A 12,418-nucleotide genomic window follows, 5' to 3' on the forward strand; every position below is an offset into this window, starting at 1 on the left:
AAATCATATGCAAAGTTATGGCAAACTGCAGAGCAAGCAGGCCCTTCCACCCACACAGGGAACTTGGCCTTCAGGAAGCCTCAGGTTGATAAAGGAGCCTGCAGACACCACCCAGGTTATTGGTCCATCTTCCTGGTGGTCTGGCCAAGAGGGGTCTTTGCTAGATCTTGTGATTCCCATCAAGGACAGCTCCATTACATTTCTCCATCAGACTGGATGAAGGAACACCTCCCTTGACGGGCTGAATCCTTCAGATCCTTCATCCACAGTAGTTACAGCCTATGCCTGGTGATTTACATGCAGTCTGTCACTTAACTTTCCCAACAGCCTTGAGATAGACACGCGTAGGACGCGTGTTCCTACGCGTGTTCTGGGACTCAGAACCAGGTGTGTGCAATTCTAGGGCCTGTGCTTCTAGCCACTGTGATGTACAGTCTCTCAGCAGGGATGGCACTGATTTGGTGTGCGTGCTGACATCTTTCAACAGAGTGGGGCTTGGAGTCTCAGGAAAAAAAAACAAGCCTTCAGAGCCTGGCAATGCCAGGGGCACCATGCTTGTGGAGTCTGATGGCCTGGGGACCCCAGAGGGACCCTGGGAGCACCCCAGAGAGTGGCTGACAGGGGTTATCAGGACTTTCTCCAAGTCTGTGTCTCCTGTAGTTCTGAAACAATCCAGTCCTGGGGCACAAGCTGGGTGGAGGGCTAGACTCACCCCCAGACTGCAAGCTGCCAACTCCATTTTAAGCTCTGGCTACTTTTGTGAGGAACCCTCTTCCTCCCCCATCTTAGTCAAATCTGTCAGCTCTCAGGATGGTTTCAAACTGCAGCCCAATTTGGCTCCATCCTCCCACACAGTCTTTTTTTCCAGAAGCCAGTGAGTGCCTGGCAGGCACGAACACGAGCTAGCTGAGAGCCAGCGCCCCAGCCCGCTGACCAGCCTCAGCTCCGGAGAACGGTCAATACTGGTAGCTAGGAGATACCTTGGCAGGGAGATAAGTGGAGGTAAACGGCTGGGGGTGGGGGCTGAGGTGAGCTACGGGGTGTTTCCAGGGAAGAACTCACATTACTGGGGTTGGAAGTAGGTTTTGGCTTTGTCTAGAGCAATCTTTTCTTCAAATGAATATTTTAAAGGCTGGTTTTTTTTGGGGGGGTTACCCCAGAAACTGTGGTCCAGGCAAAGGTTTTGGCCTCAGCAGCACCCCAAGGCCAATGCCAGAATGATGAATGCTGCGGGGGGGGGGGGGGGGACCTGCGTGACCCTTGGGCCATCGGTAACAGCCTACCTGCTTTGTTCAGCCAGGGAGGGAACGCACGTTTCTTTATAAAAGGACCTCCTTGCTCACTGGGAATCCAATATTTAAAAAAAAAGCAGGCCCCAGATTCTCTGGCCACGCTGTGTCCTTGGAGCCACACAGGGACCTCTGCAGAGCAGCTCCAGTGCCACACATTTTAAATGTACAATCTTAAAATACAGCTAATAACAAGCATTGTGAGCCGCAAGCCAAAGCACCCCAGGAGTCAGCGTGAGTCTCTCCTTGTGAGCAGCACACTAGATGCCAGACCTACTTAAGGAAAGGTCTAAGTGACACTGCATTCTTTTAGGGTGCCGCTCCCTGCCAGTCCAAATATTATGAAAGTTGACATCTGAATAGAGCTTTTCAAAGCCCTTTTACCTCATCACTTAGGTTGCTCTACAACCTTGAGAGCAGATTCTACTCCCATTTTACAGATGAGGAAACTGAGGGAAGCAGCCTGTTCCATCACAGCTCATTACATACTCTCAAAGCCTAGTGGGTGTCTCTGTCTCTACCCCCACTCCACCTGTCGTGAGTCTAGGCTTGGAAGGAAGCCACGTGTAAGACACCAGCAAAAGGGAGACTGTGCTGGTGAGGACCCTGGGATGCTTCTGAACCCGGCAAAGATCACATACGATACAATAAGTTGGCCAGCCTCCAGGAGGAAAAATCCAGATAGAAGCTCCACAGTCCCAAAAGGAGGAAGACTGGATTCTTTTCAGTGTCCAGTGACTCTGTCTGTACCTCTTCCCCATGAATAATCAGCAGTAGTGGTAACCTGACCAGGGAAGGACGGAAGGTGGCAGAAGAGCCTGGGCAACAGCCTTTCAAGGCTCTGGAAGTGAACGCACAAGGACAGGAACTGGCTGTTCTTGTCCCTGGTCCCAGGAAGAGGAGTCTTGACCTGAAGATGCAGCATGCGGAGCCGCAAAGCCATGGCATCATGGTTGCGGGGTGGGTTTCAGAAAGCCCCACTGAAATGGTAGATGGGCGACTTCCCTGTCTCAGAGCGTCAGATGATGAAAGACATTATTTTAAGCTGTCTTCCTCTCTCAAATGCCATCCTGACACGTAGCCAGATCCCCTTGTTAAATCCACCCTGTGGGTCTGTGTTCCAGAAAAGCTGTGGTACAAAAATGGAAGCCGGGAGCTGGTATTCTAGGCCCAGCTCCAACTCCAGCTTGCTGTGGGATCGTGAGCAACTTTGGACCTCAGGTCTCCTCATCTGAGCAACCGAGGAGTCCAGATATCAGATTGGGGGCTTCATGACCGACCCACATATTCAGAGGCTGAAAATGGGGTGAGGGGCCCACCCTTCCCCGAAAGCTGTTTTGAAATCATCATTAGCCGCCTTGTGCAGGCGCTGTCCCAGTAACTTTATGTGCTTCATCTCATTTAATCCCTACAGCATACCAACAAGGAAGCTACAGTTATTATCTCTGTTTTACAGAATGGAAGAGGAGGTTCTGGCAGGTTAAGTAACTTGCACATAGTCAGACATGCTAGCTCATGGTGGAGCTGAATCAGCCCGGCTGGTCTGACTCCAGACCCCAAGCTGTTGAAGGCTCTGCAGAGTATGAAGCATCTATCCTGGGTGCTCTCAGACTAGCCATATTGCCTGAAATCGCAGTCCGACACAAACAAGTCAGGAGCTACTTTCTCAGTCTTCCTACGACCCTGTCTTCCCTTTGGCTCACTGGGGGTTTCCAGAGTTCAGCCATTGACTGTTTTCTCCACCCCCCTCCATGTGCCCGTGCTCTCCCTGGAAGCTTAGTCTCACCTAGGCCAATGGTATCAACTGTACTTTACACACATGTCTCATAATTCTCTCTCTTCCAGGTAGCTCCAGATGAATACCTGTAGCAGCTCGCTGGGTACCCAACTCTCCCCGCTAGAGCCTCACTCTCAACAGGTCCAAATTGAGCTGACATTCCCTGCCTCGCCCTCCACCTGCTCCCCCCTCCTTTAGAATTTCCTATCTTTTTTTTTTTTTGCAGTACGCGGGCCTCTCACTGTTGTGGCCTCTCCCATTGCGGAGCACAGGCTCCGGACGCGCAGGCTCAGCGGCCACAGCTCACGGGCCCAGCCGCTCCGCGGCATGTGGGATCTTCCCGGACTGGGGCACGAACCCGTGTCCCCTGCATCAGCAGGCGGACTCTCAACCACTCAACCACTGCGCCACCAGGGAAGCCCTAGAATTTCCTATCTTGATGAGTGCCATCAACATAGATTATTGCAAAGCCTTCCCGTAGTTTCCCTTGTTCCCATCTCTGCCTCCTCCAAACTCCTCACTGCCTTGTTGCCAAAGTTACCCTTCTAGACCAAGATCTGATCAGTGTTGTTCTATCATAAAACCTTTCCATTCAGATGTCAACTAATAATTATTGAATAAGTACTGAGTTTCACGACCTAGTATCAAGCTTATTCATTTATTCAACAAATAATTACTAAGCACCTTCTACATGGCAGGCACTAGACTGGATGTTCTGAAGAAGACATAGTTCCTGCCTTCTCATAACGGCCAGTGCAGTGGAACGATGTGAAATTAGACATTATATTGGAGTTACCGAGCTCTCACACACTTCATTCTCTCTCTTAATCCTTACAACCCTGCAAGAACATATTTTACAGATGAGTAAGCTGAGGCTCAGGGTGGCTCATTTTGCCCAAAGTCAAAGAGCTAGTAAATGGTGGAATCAGATTTCAAACCCAGGGCCTTCTGTGTCTGACAATTTTTCATCACAGTCTCCTCCAGTGACGCCCCAGTGCCTACAACGATATCCTGAACTCCAGAGTGGGTCCTTCAAGGTCTTTCACAGCATGTGCCCAGCCAACAGGTCATACCCATCTCCAGCCACAATCACGCATCCCTCCTTACAGCCGCGCACATTTGATTCACGTTCCCAGCAGCCGCCCTGCCCTCTTGTGGTCTCGCTGTTTCCTCTGCCTGTCAAAATCCTCCTGTGTCCTCCCACTTCCTGACACACGTTCACCAACCATGACCACACCTCCCCCACCTTGCCTCTCAGAAGCAGCCTTTTTCAGATGTCCTCTCTGGGGTGAATCTTAAGAATGCCACCCTCCATCCTGAGAGCAGCATTTGACAGCATTAAACCGCTGTGCACAGCACAGAGCTCAATTTCCCTCCAGGTGACTTCTTGTTGTAAGAGGTACATGGCTGCACACGACTTAGGCTGACTCACAGGAGAGTCACTTTCTCGGGGCTTCTAGCCCACTCCACACTTCTCTCACTTGGCTGCAAGGCTGACAGCTTCGATAAAGCCCTGACACTTACAAACACCAAAGGCAGTTAAATCAGCCCCTACCAAGAAGCAGAAGCCCTGAAGAGCTCATGCTGGGCCTGAGTCAGGCACCCGGAGTCTGCCATCTAATTGCCCTCCTTTAGGGAAACTAGAGAATCATAAAAGATGTTTCTGATCAACAACCCCATCCCTCGCGTGGCCCTCTTCAGTCCTCCAGTAGCCAGGGCAATGTGGTCACAGGCGTGAGACATGTGAATAACTCTTGCACTACTACACATAGAAAGAGAGCCTTGTTGCCTCCTTAGAGCCTCAGGACAACCTGGCCAGCCAGAGGTCATCTCAGACACCTACTGATGCTAGGATAGAAGGAGTGGGTGGGGCTGTGAGGAGCATGGAGAAATGTCTCCAGTGCTTAAGGATTTCTCGAGAAATAAGTACTAGAGCTCTGTCCCTCCTTGGAGCCAGGATATCAAGTGCCTTCTGGTGGGAAGCCGTTCCCCTCTGTCTGATCAGAACTGCGCTCCCCTGGGTTGGCCTGGGCTGCTGAGAGAGGCCTTAGCTCCCGTTAGAGGCAGCTGTTCAGTGGAGTCGAATCACTGATAGCTATGGCCAGCACTCCTGGCTTCTAGAGCGTGGAGGGAAATCTGTGGATGGGGGAGCAACTGTCCCAGATATAGCCAGAGTGGAGCAGAGCAGCTGGGGACCAGCTCCTTCCTTTGGCCCCTGAGGATGGGCTGGCAAAAAATGAGATAAAATGGAATCATAAAATGTATCTGATTAATCCAAAAGAAGGAAGAAAAGAAAAAGGAAGCAAAGAACAGATTCGACAAATAGAAAACAAACAGCGTGATGAGAGACTTAAAATCTCATTATATCAATAATCACATTAAATGCAAATGAGCTAAATAACCCAATTAAAGGGCAGAGATGATCCAATTGGATTAAGAAAAACAAGATTCAACTATGTGCTGTCTGTAAGAAATGCCCTTTAAATATAAAGACACAAATAGCCTAAAAGTAAAGAAATGGATAAAGAAATATCACGCTAATGGTAATCAAAAGAAAGCTGGAGTGGCTATACTAACATCAGACAAAGTAGATTTCAGAACAAAGAACATTACCGGGGATAAAGAAGGTTATTTCATAATGATAAAGTGTCAATTAATCAAGAGAATGTAATTATGTTAAATGTTTATGCACTGAATAATGGAGCTTCAAAATACAAGATAGAACTTTAAGGAGAAATTGGCAAATCCCCAATTATATTTGGGATTTCAACACCCCTCTCTCAATAATTGAAAAAACAAGCAGACAGAACACATGGTATGCCTCAACAAATGTTAGCTACTGTTGTTATCAGTCACAATTCAGTTTGATAAACCTTTATCAAGCATTTCAGAGGAGACCCGGGACCAGAATTCCCAGAGAGGTGTACACGTATCAATCAAGAGTGTTACTTAGGCGTCATTATCAGAATCCGTGTGCAGAGGAGAAAAGGTTGTGAATTTATAGGCACAAAGAAATGATAAATCAAACTAGAAGTGTATCATGGTGAAAGGAAGAAATGGCAAACCAGGATAGAAGGCTTTGAGTGCTAAATAGAAGACCTCTTGTAATGCTTTATTGGTTTTTGTGACTTTAAAGCATTTAGCTTAACAGTAATGATATTATTATATTGTTTTAAGATGAAAAATCTTTGCTACAATTCATAATATTAGGAGTGAAGGTAAGTAAGCTTCTTCACGCAGGCCACATGATAAGCTCAATTCTTTCTGCAGACAGCATGACAGAGAAGGGACGCGAAAGGATTGAGTGACCCTCTCAAAGGCAAAAGAAAAAAAAAAAAAAAAGAGCATTCCTTAGGAAGCCCCAGCCTCTCTGCAGAGATAGACCTGGTTCCCCAGGTTCTCCCCTCCCGGCTCCCTGGCTCCCCCGTGTGGTAGTTCTGGGTTTAGCCCGTGACGTTGGGAGGAGGGCCGGGGCAGGACCGGTCACAGTCGCTTCCTCCTTTGGAGGGTTCTGGAAAAGCAGAGCTCCCAGTAGGGTGACACTGGTGTGGCTGCGGAGGGAGCACAGGGCTGGAAGCCAGGAAACTCGGCTCTGCACTCCAGCTGAGTCACTGCTCAGTGGCTGCAGGGGCTGAGGGAGGGGATTCCAGCGGGGGCCCTGCTAAGGAATGACAGCGGTGGGCTAGGGGTGGAGGTGGGGTGCGTAGGCAGAAAGGCAGCAGCGACCTGACCTGTGGGGCTGAAACACCAGCAGGCCGGGCTGACCCACCCTGGAAGCCGTCTGTCCCTGTGGTGAATGGGGACAGGGTCTTGAGTCTTTTCATCAACAGAGTAGAGCAATAACTCAGGCCGCAGAAGAGGGGATAATCGTTAAGTCTTGTAGCAACAAGTACCCGCCAAACCACAAAGCTGTAGTGTCCTGGCTTTATATCCAGGAGAGTAATCCATCTTTCTGGGATTGTGGAGAGTAGGCAGAGCCAGACCATGAAGGGTTTTGTGTGCTAATCCAGATTTAGACTGATTTTGAGGGTAATAGGAAGCTGCTGAGGGGTTCCATCACAGGGTGACACGATTAAAAATAATCCAGTAAGGCTGTTGGAAGCACCAGAGTCGGCCCTGGAATGTCACCCGGTGATACTGACATGCTTTCACATACATCTTCTCACCGGAGCCACACAACCAGCATTTCTCAGAGGAGAAACCTGAGGCTCAGAGAAACTAAGAGGCTTGTTCCCAGTCACATGCCAAGATCGTCATCTACACAAACTGAATTAGAGCCTAGCTCTCCTGTCACTCAGGCCAGGGTTCTTTCTTTTCTTTAAGAAAATATGTATTGCCTTTTAGAAATGTTACACTAGAAACACATGACAGCATCTGGTTATTCAAACAGCCCCGAAGCAAACAGCAAAAGTCGAGAGTTCTCTCATTCTACCCATCACCTCCCACCCCCTCCCAAAGTGAAATCCCTTCGAACAGTTGTCTGGGCGCCCTCCAGCCCTCACTCTGCATTTAGACACACACGCATACACACATACACACATATGTACACAGTACAAATGGGCTTGTCCTGCATGTACCACTGGGTGACTTGTCTCTGTTGGCACTATTCCTTGTCAGTTCATACAGATCCATCCCTCCTTTGTAAAGCACCTTGGCCTTAGTGCTGGTGGCTGGAACTTCCGTCCCGGCACCCCCGCGGCTCTCACCACTGCTCACGGTGCCCCTTAGGAAGGGGCTGGACCCAGTGCCCTGGTAGTCAGGGCACCAGATGACCAGAGTGCAGCCTCTGTAGGCAGCATTTCCCACTGAGGGCACCTGAAAAGATTTTAGAACGATGCCTGGCTCCATAACTATGCGTGGAAGGAATCTGAGACAGTCCTTAGGCATACTGTGTTTTTAATTTTAGAGATTAAATATTAATTTAATGTGTGTCAGGAAAAAAATCTTAAGTACATCAATGGTGATTGAAGGATTTAAAATTTTTCCTTTAACACAGTTTAAGTTTACTCAAATAAATCTATGTAAAGAGAAATATTAAGTAAACAGTAGCATAGGTGGCATATTGATATGGCCAGAATCTCAAGTGTGGAAAGTGCCCAAGTGAGGTTTGGGAACTGCTGGGGGAGGGCCTGGACTTGGCAGGTGGGGACCTGGGAGCCTGGTTTCTAAATGCTGCTCCTGGGTTCTGGAGGGCCAGGAGGAGGGGATGGAATCGGGGCCTGATGGATATAAGATTCATTCCCCGGCTGCAAGTGAGCTGAGTGGAAGGACGAGTGCTTACGTTTTGGTCTTGTCATCTGTGCATTCCATGTACCAAGAAAAGTGGCACCAAAGTCCTGGGGAACAGAGCTGCCAGGACCCCCCTGGTCTGCAGCGGGTTATGATGAACATCAACAGCTGTGGGCAAGGGCTTCCTCTCTTGGGATCTGCTTCCCCAAAGGCAAGGAAAGGACTGAACCAAACCAGCAGAGGTCTCACTTCATCCCCAGGGCCCTGGGGAGCTACTGGGAGTTTTTTTCATCACAGGGGTGACAGGATAAGAGCACCTTTAGGACCACCTGAAGTATAACGTCTTTGGAGCATGCCCCCAAATAAAAGAACTGCAGCTCTTTTGTGATCTTTAGCCAATGGTAACCATGTCCTCTAGGAAACAGGCTTAAACTGAAGGGATCTGGGGGAGACTTGAAGGGGATTTGCCTGGTCAGCATGGGTGCCCAAGAGAAAAACCAGACATCACAGACCTCTGAGATCTCCAAGCAGAGACTGACAAAAACATAGGCAACTTCCATCCACTCTTCCTCTGTTTCTCCACCTGAGAGAGACACGCACGAACCACACACCTTGTGAGTGCAGCTGGGGCTCTGAGCCCATCCCTGCCCCCTCACACCCCCTCCCCTTCCTCCCTCCCCACCTCTGTCTGGCATGGCAGAGAGAAGACAGACAGAACCTTGGGATTACTGCTTTTCAAAGGTTGAGGCCAAACACTTATCTACAGGATGATCGCAACTGTGTTCTGAAAAATGTATGAACGTACAGGAAGAAAATATAAAAATGTTAACTAACAGCGGTTCCTTCTGGATGGAGGAAGATCAATGACTTTCTTTTTCTTCAAGAACAAAGCAGAGAGACCTCCTAACAGCCATGCGCCTCCAAACTAGTGGAGCTCTGACCAGGGCCCGGGCCACAACAAATGCCCACCCCCACTCTGAAAACGGCACTCGCACATTTGGTTAGCTCAGACCGGGTGACGAGGTCAAGGTGAACGAAAGCTCTATCCGGGTATGCAACAGAAAATCGAGCCAAGGCAGAAATCAGCACAAACAAGCTTTTTAGAAAAAGGCGAGTTAGCCTGGAGCAGGGCCCAGGTTTTATTGACAGAAGGCTAGGTCCTGTCCCAGCTGTGCCTGAAGCATGCAGCCAGGCCTGTCCAAGGCAAACACTGCAGCCCAACCCAGCCGGCCCGGGAGCAAACCCCATTCCAGGCTGGCTGCCGGTGGGCGTGCTGCTCTGCGGCACCCACGAGGGACTCCTGGCTTCTTCTATATTTCAGTGGTGGTTCTGCTCTAGACACAGCCCTGAGTTAGCTTGCCAGAAAATTCCAAGGTTGACTCATCTCTCCAGCAGAGGGAAGGGAGTCACTCTGCTTCCAAATACTCAGATCTGGAAACACCTGTTCACTGTTGAAATTCTGGGAATGAGACAAGGCATGCAGCAAACCCCAGGCCCTGCTCTGGGGCCTTCCCGCCCACCCCCGTGAGAGCTGGCCGAGCCACTCTAGGGCAGGGTTGCTCAACCTCCGCACTGCTCACATTTAGGGCCGGATGAATCTTTGCTGCGGGGCTGTGGCTCTTCTGTGCAATGGAGGCCGTTTAGCAGCATCCCCGGCCTCTGCCCACTAGGTGCCAGTAGCCTCCTCCAAGCTGTGACAGCCAAAATTGTCCCCAGTAACTGCCAGAGGTCCCACCTGGTGGAGGGGGGCAAGATCACCCCCTCCCATTTGAGACCTGCTGCTCTAGAGGAAGAAACAGAGACCCAAAGGAGAAATGCAGGATGGAGTGGGGTGAGCGGGCTCTGGGATGGGGGATGGGTAGGCTCGAGGGGAACAGAAAGAAGAGAGACTTGGAAGTTCCCAATGGGAAAGAAAAGTGGGAAAATAAAGAGTCGTTTAAATAAGATTTTTGGTAAATGTTGTTATGTGCTGTGCTATGTAACTTCCCTCCTCCATCTTCTAAAGAAAACCTTCAGCAAAAATCTGCATCCTTCACCAGGGCTTTGGGGGTCAGATTTGTCTCCCTTCCTTTTCTCACCCGGGACAGGGCAAGGCCCTCCCAAGAGGTCTGGTTACATTCAGACTACGTTATAAACAGTTCCAGTTCCAAAGTGTGTGGAGGACGTACATAATTTTTTTCTCATACTAAATAAACGAGTTACTTTATTCTGTTTACGGGTGGAGCATTCCTCCACGATGAACGAAGTTGATCCAAATTTATTACTTGTCCTTTTTTTTTTTTAAATCTTTGGGCTGCACCGCTCAGCATGTGGGGTCTCACTTCCCTGACCAGGGATCGAACCCGCACCCCCTGCGTTGGCAGCGTGGAGTCTTAACCACTGGACCGCTAGGGAAGTCCTATCTTGTGGGCAAACCCCAATCGGCAGTACCCCAAATGACACAGCATCCTTAACCAGGGATAGGTCTATCTCAAGTGCATTTGCAAGACCCGCAATACTAGTATGCTCATCTATGGAAACAAATACAGAGTTTCAAAACAATCACCTTGCACTCGATTCATTACAAAACCTGCAAGAGGAGGAACTACTGTATAACTGTCATCAGATATTAGCACATCCAGATAAATAAATCCTGTGTTATATAAACTAGGTACTACATTGTAATCTGGTGATCCAGAGAGTTGAGGGCCTGCATCAATGATCTTATCAATAGCACATTTCTCAGGCAAACTGCATATCTTTATGCCATCTTCTGTGATATATGTAGCCTACACCACTCAGCATGCCTCTGGCAATTTCCATTGGCTTTACTGGTAAAAGATCATGGGCCGTTTTCCTTGTGAAAAAAATTTTTGATGATCTACACGGGTTCATCAGATCAATGTACTGGTTTCTTCCCATGCCAAGAAGCCTTAGGCAGGCAGCAGCAGTAAAACTGGGCAATGAATCCTAACTTTTCTCACTGTTCATAATGTCATCCATGATCCCAGGATAATATGGTGCTATCCTCAGGCCTTTACCATATCTGATAAATGGCAAGGGTACAGCATGAGATGTTCTCGACTGCACAGCTCCCCATAGTACTTGGGTTCATCTTCTTGACATGTTTAAGTATTTCTATATTGTAACTGACTGCGAACAGTGTACAGGACAACCTGCTTCTCATATTCTCTCTGTGAATTTCCAAGACTCTGCCTCACGTTGACGGGCAGCTTACTCCAGGGGTAGTTGTGCCGGATGTGGAACTCCACGGCTATGTGCGTGATGCTGGGAGCCGGGGCAGGAAGCAGCGGCCGGGCCCGAGGCTGGAACGATGCCTCCCGCCTGCCCGCTCTCATGCTGCGGATGGCCCAGGCCGCCCCACGGCCGGGGTGTCTGAGGGCTCAGCGAGGCCTGGGCCACGGGGCGCGGGAGCAGTGGAGAGGGGCGGCTCCAAGTTTCTTTCGGATGTACAGAATTTAAAAAATATATTTTTTAGAATGAATTCAATAACATTCTTATAAAAATACACATCATATTTGCTTTCTAGTACTACTTTCCCAGTGGGAGAAAAAGGCCTGGGGAACAGCAGGGAGGCCGGCAGCACCCATGGGTGGACCAGGTGACTGAACATTGTTGAGCATGTACATCATGGTCAGAAAAAGCGTGTGGATGGCTAGTCTGGGGACTTGGGACTGGACCCCGATTCCCCAGGCCCACTTGTATTCTCTTGAGGAAATAACCAGTCATTCAGCATCTGTGTTGTCTCTCACAGCACCCAGGGCTTTTCTCTCAGAAACATGGGGTTTAATTAAAGTCTTGCTCCCCTACTTTACTGCATCACTAAGTCCCTGGCATTCCCGGGCCTGGCACATGCTCTACATTCAAAACATATTTGTTAAATAAATAAATGGATGATGTCCTTACAGTAAGGATGGACACTCCTTACTTCCTTAACCAGCAACATCTGACCAATACATTAAGGCTTACAGCAAATGTCACCTCCTCTGGGAAGTATTCCCTGATTTCTCCCAACAGAAACAATTGCACCGTATACTCAAAATGCTTCATTCGTACTTTTATTGAAACATGAATCACACTATATACTATTTGGTTGTATTCTGCCTTCCCCGCCAGAATGTAA

At 49.1% G+C, this 12,418-nt stretch overlaps 1 protein-coding gene across 1 annotated transcript in view; it reads right to left on the minus strand.

Annotated features, from left to right (window-relative positions):
• Nucleotides 1–12,418, minus strand: part of RASSF5 (Ras association domain family member 5) — a 71,134-nt gene that overhangs the window by 29,693 nt on the left and 29,023 nt on the right. The window lies entirely within an intron of this gene.

This window comes from Delphinus delphis, chromosome 1 (assembly GCF_949987515.2).
Source record: "Delphinus delphis chromosome 1, mDelDel1.2, whole genome shotgun sequence".
NCBI lineage: Eukaryota > Metazoa > Chordata > Mammalia > Artiodactyla > Delphinidae > Delphinus > Delphinus delphis.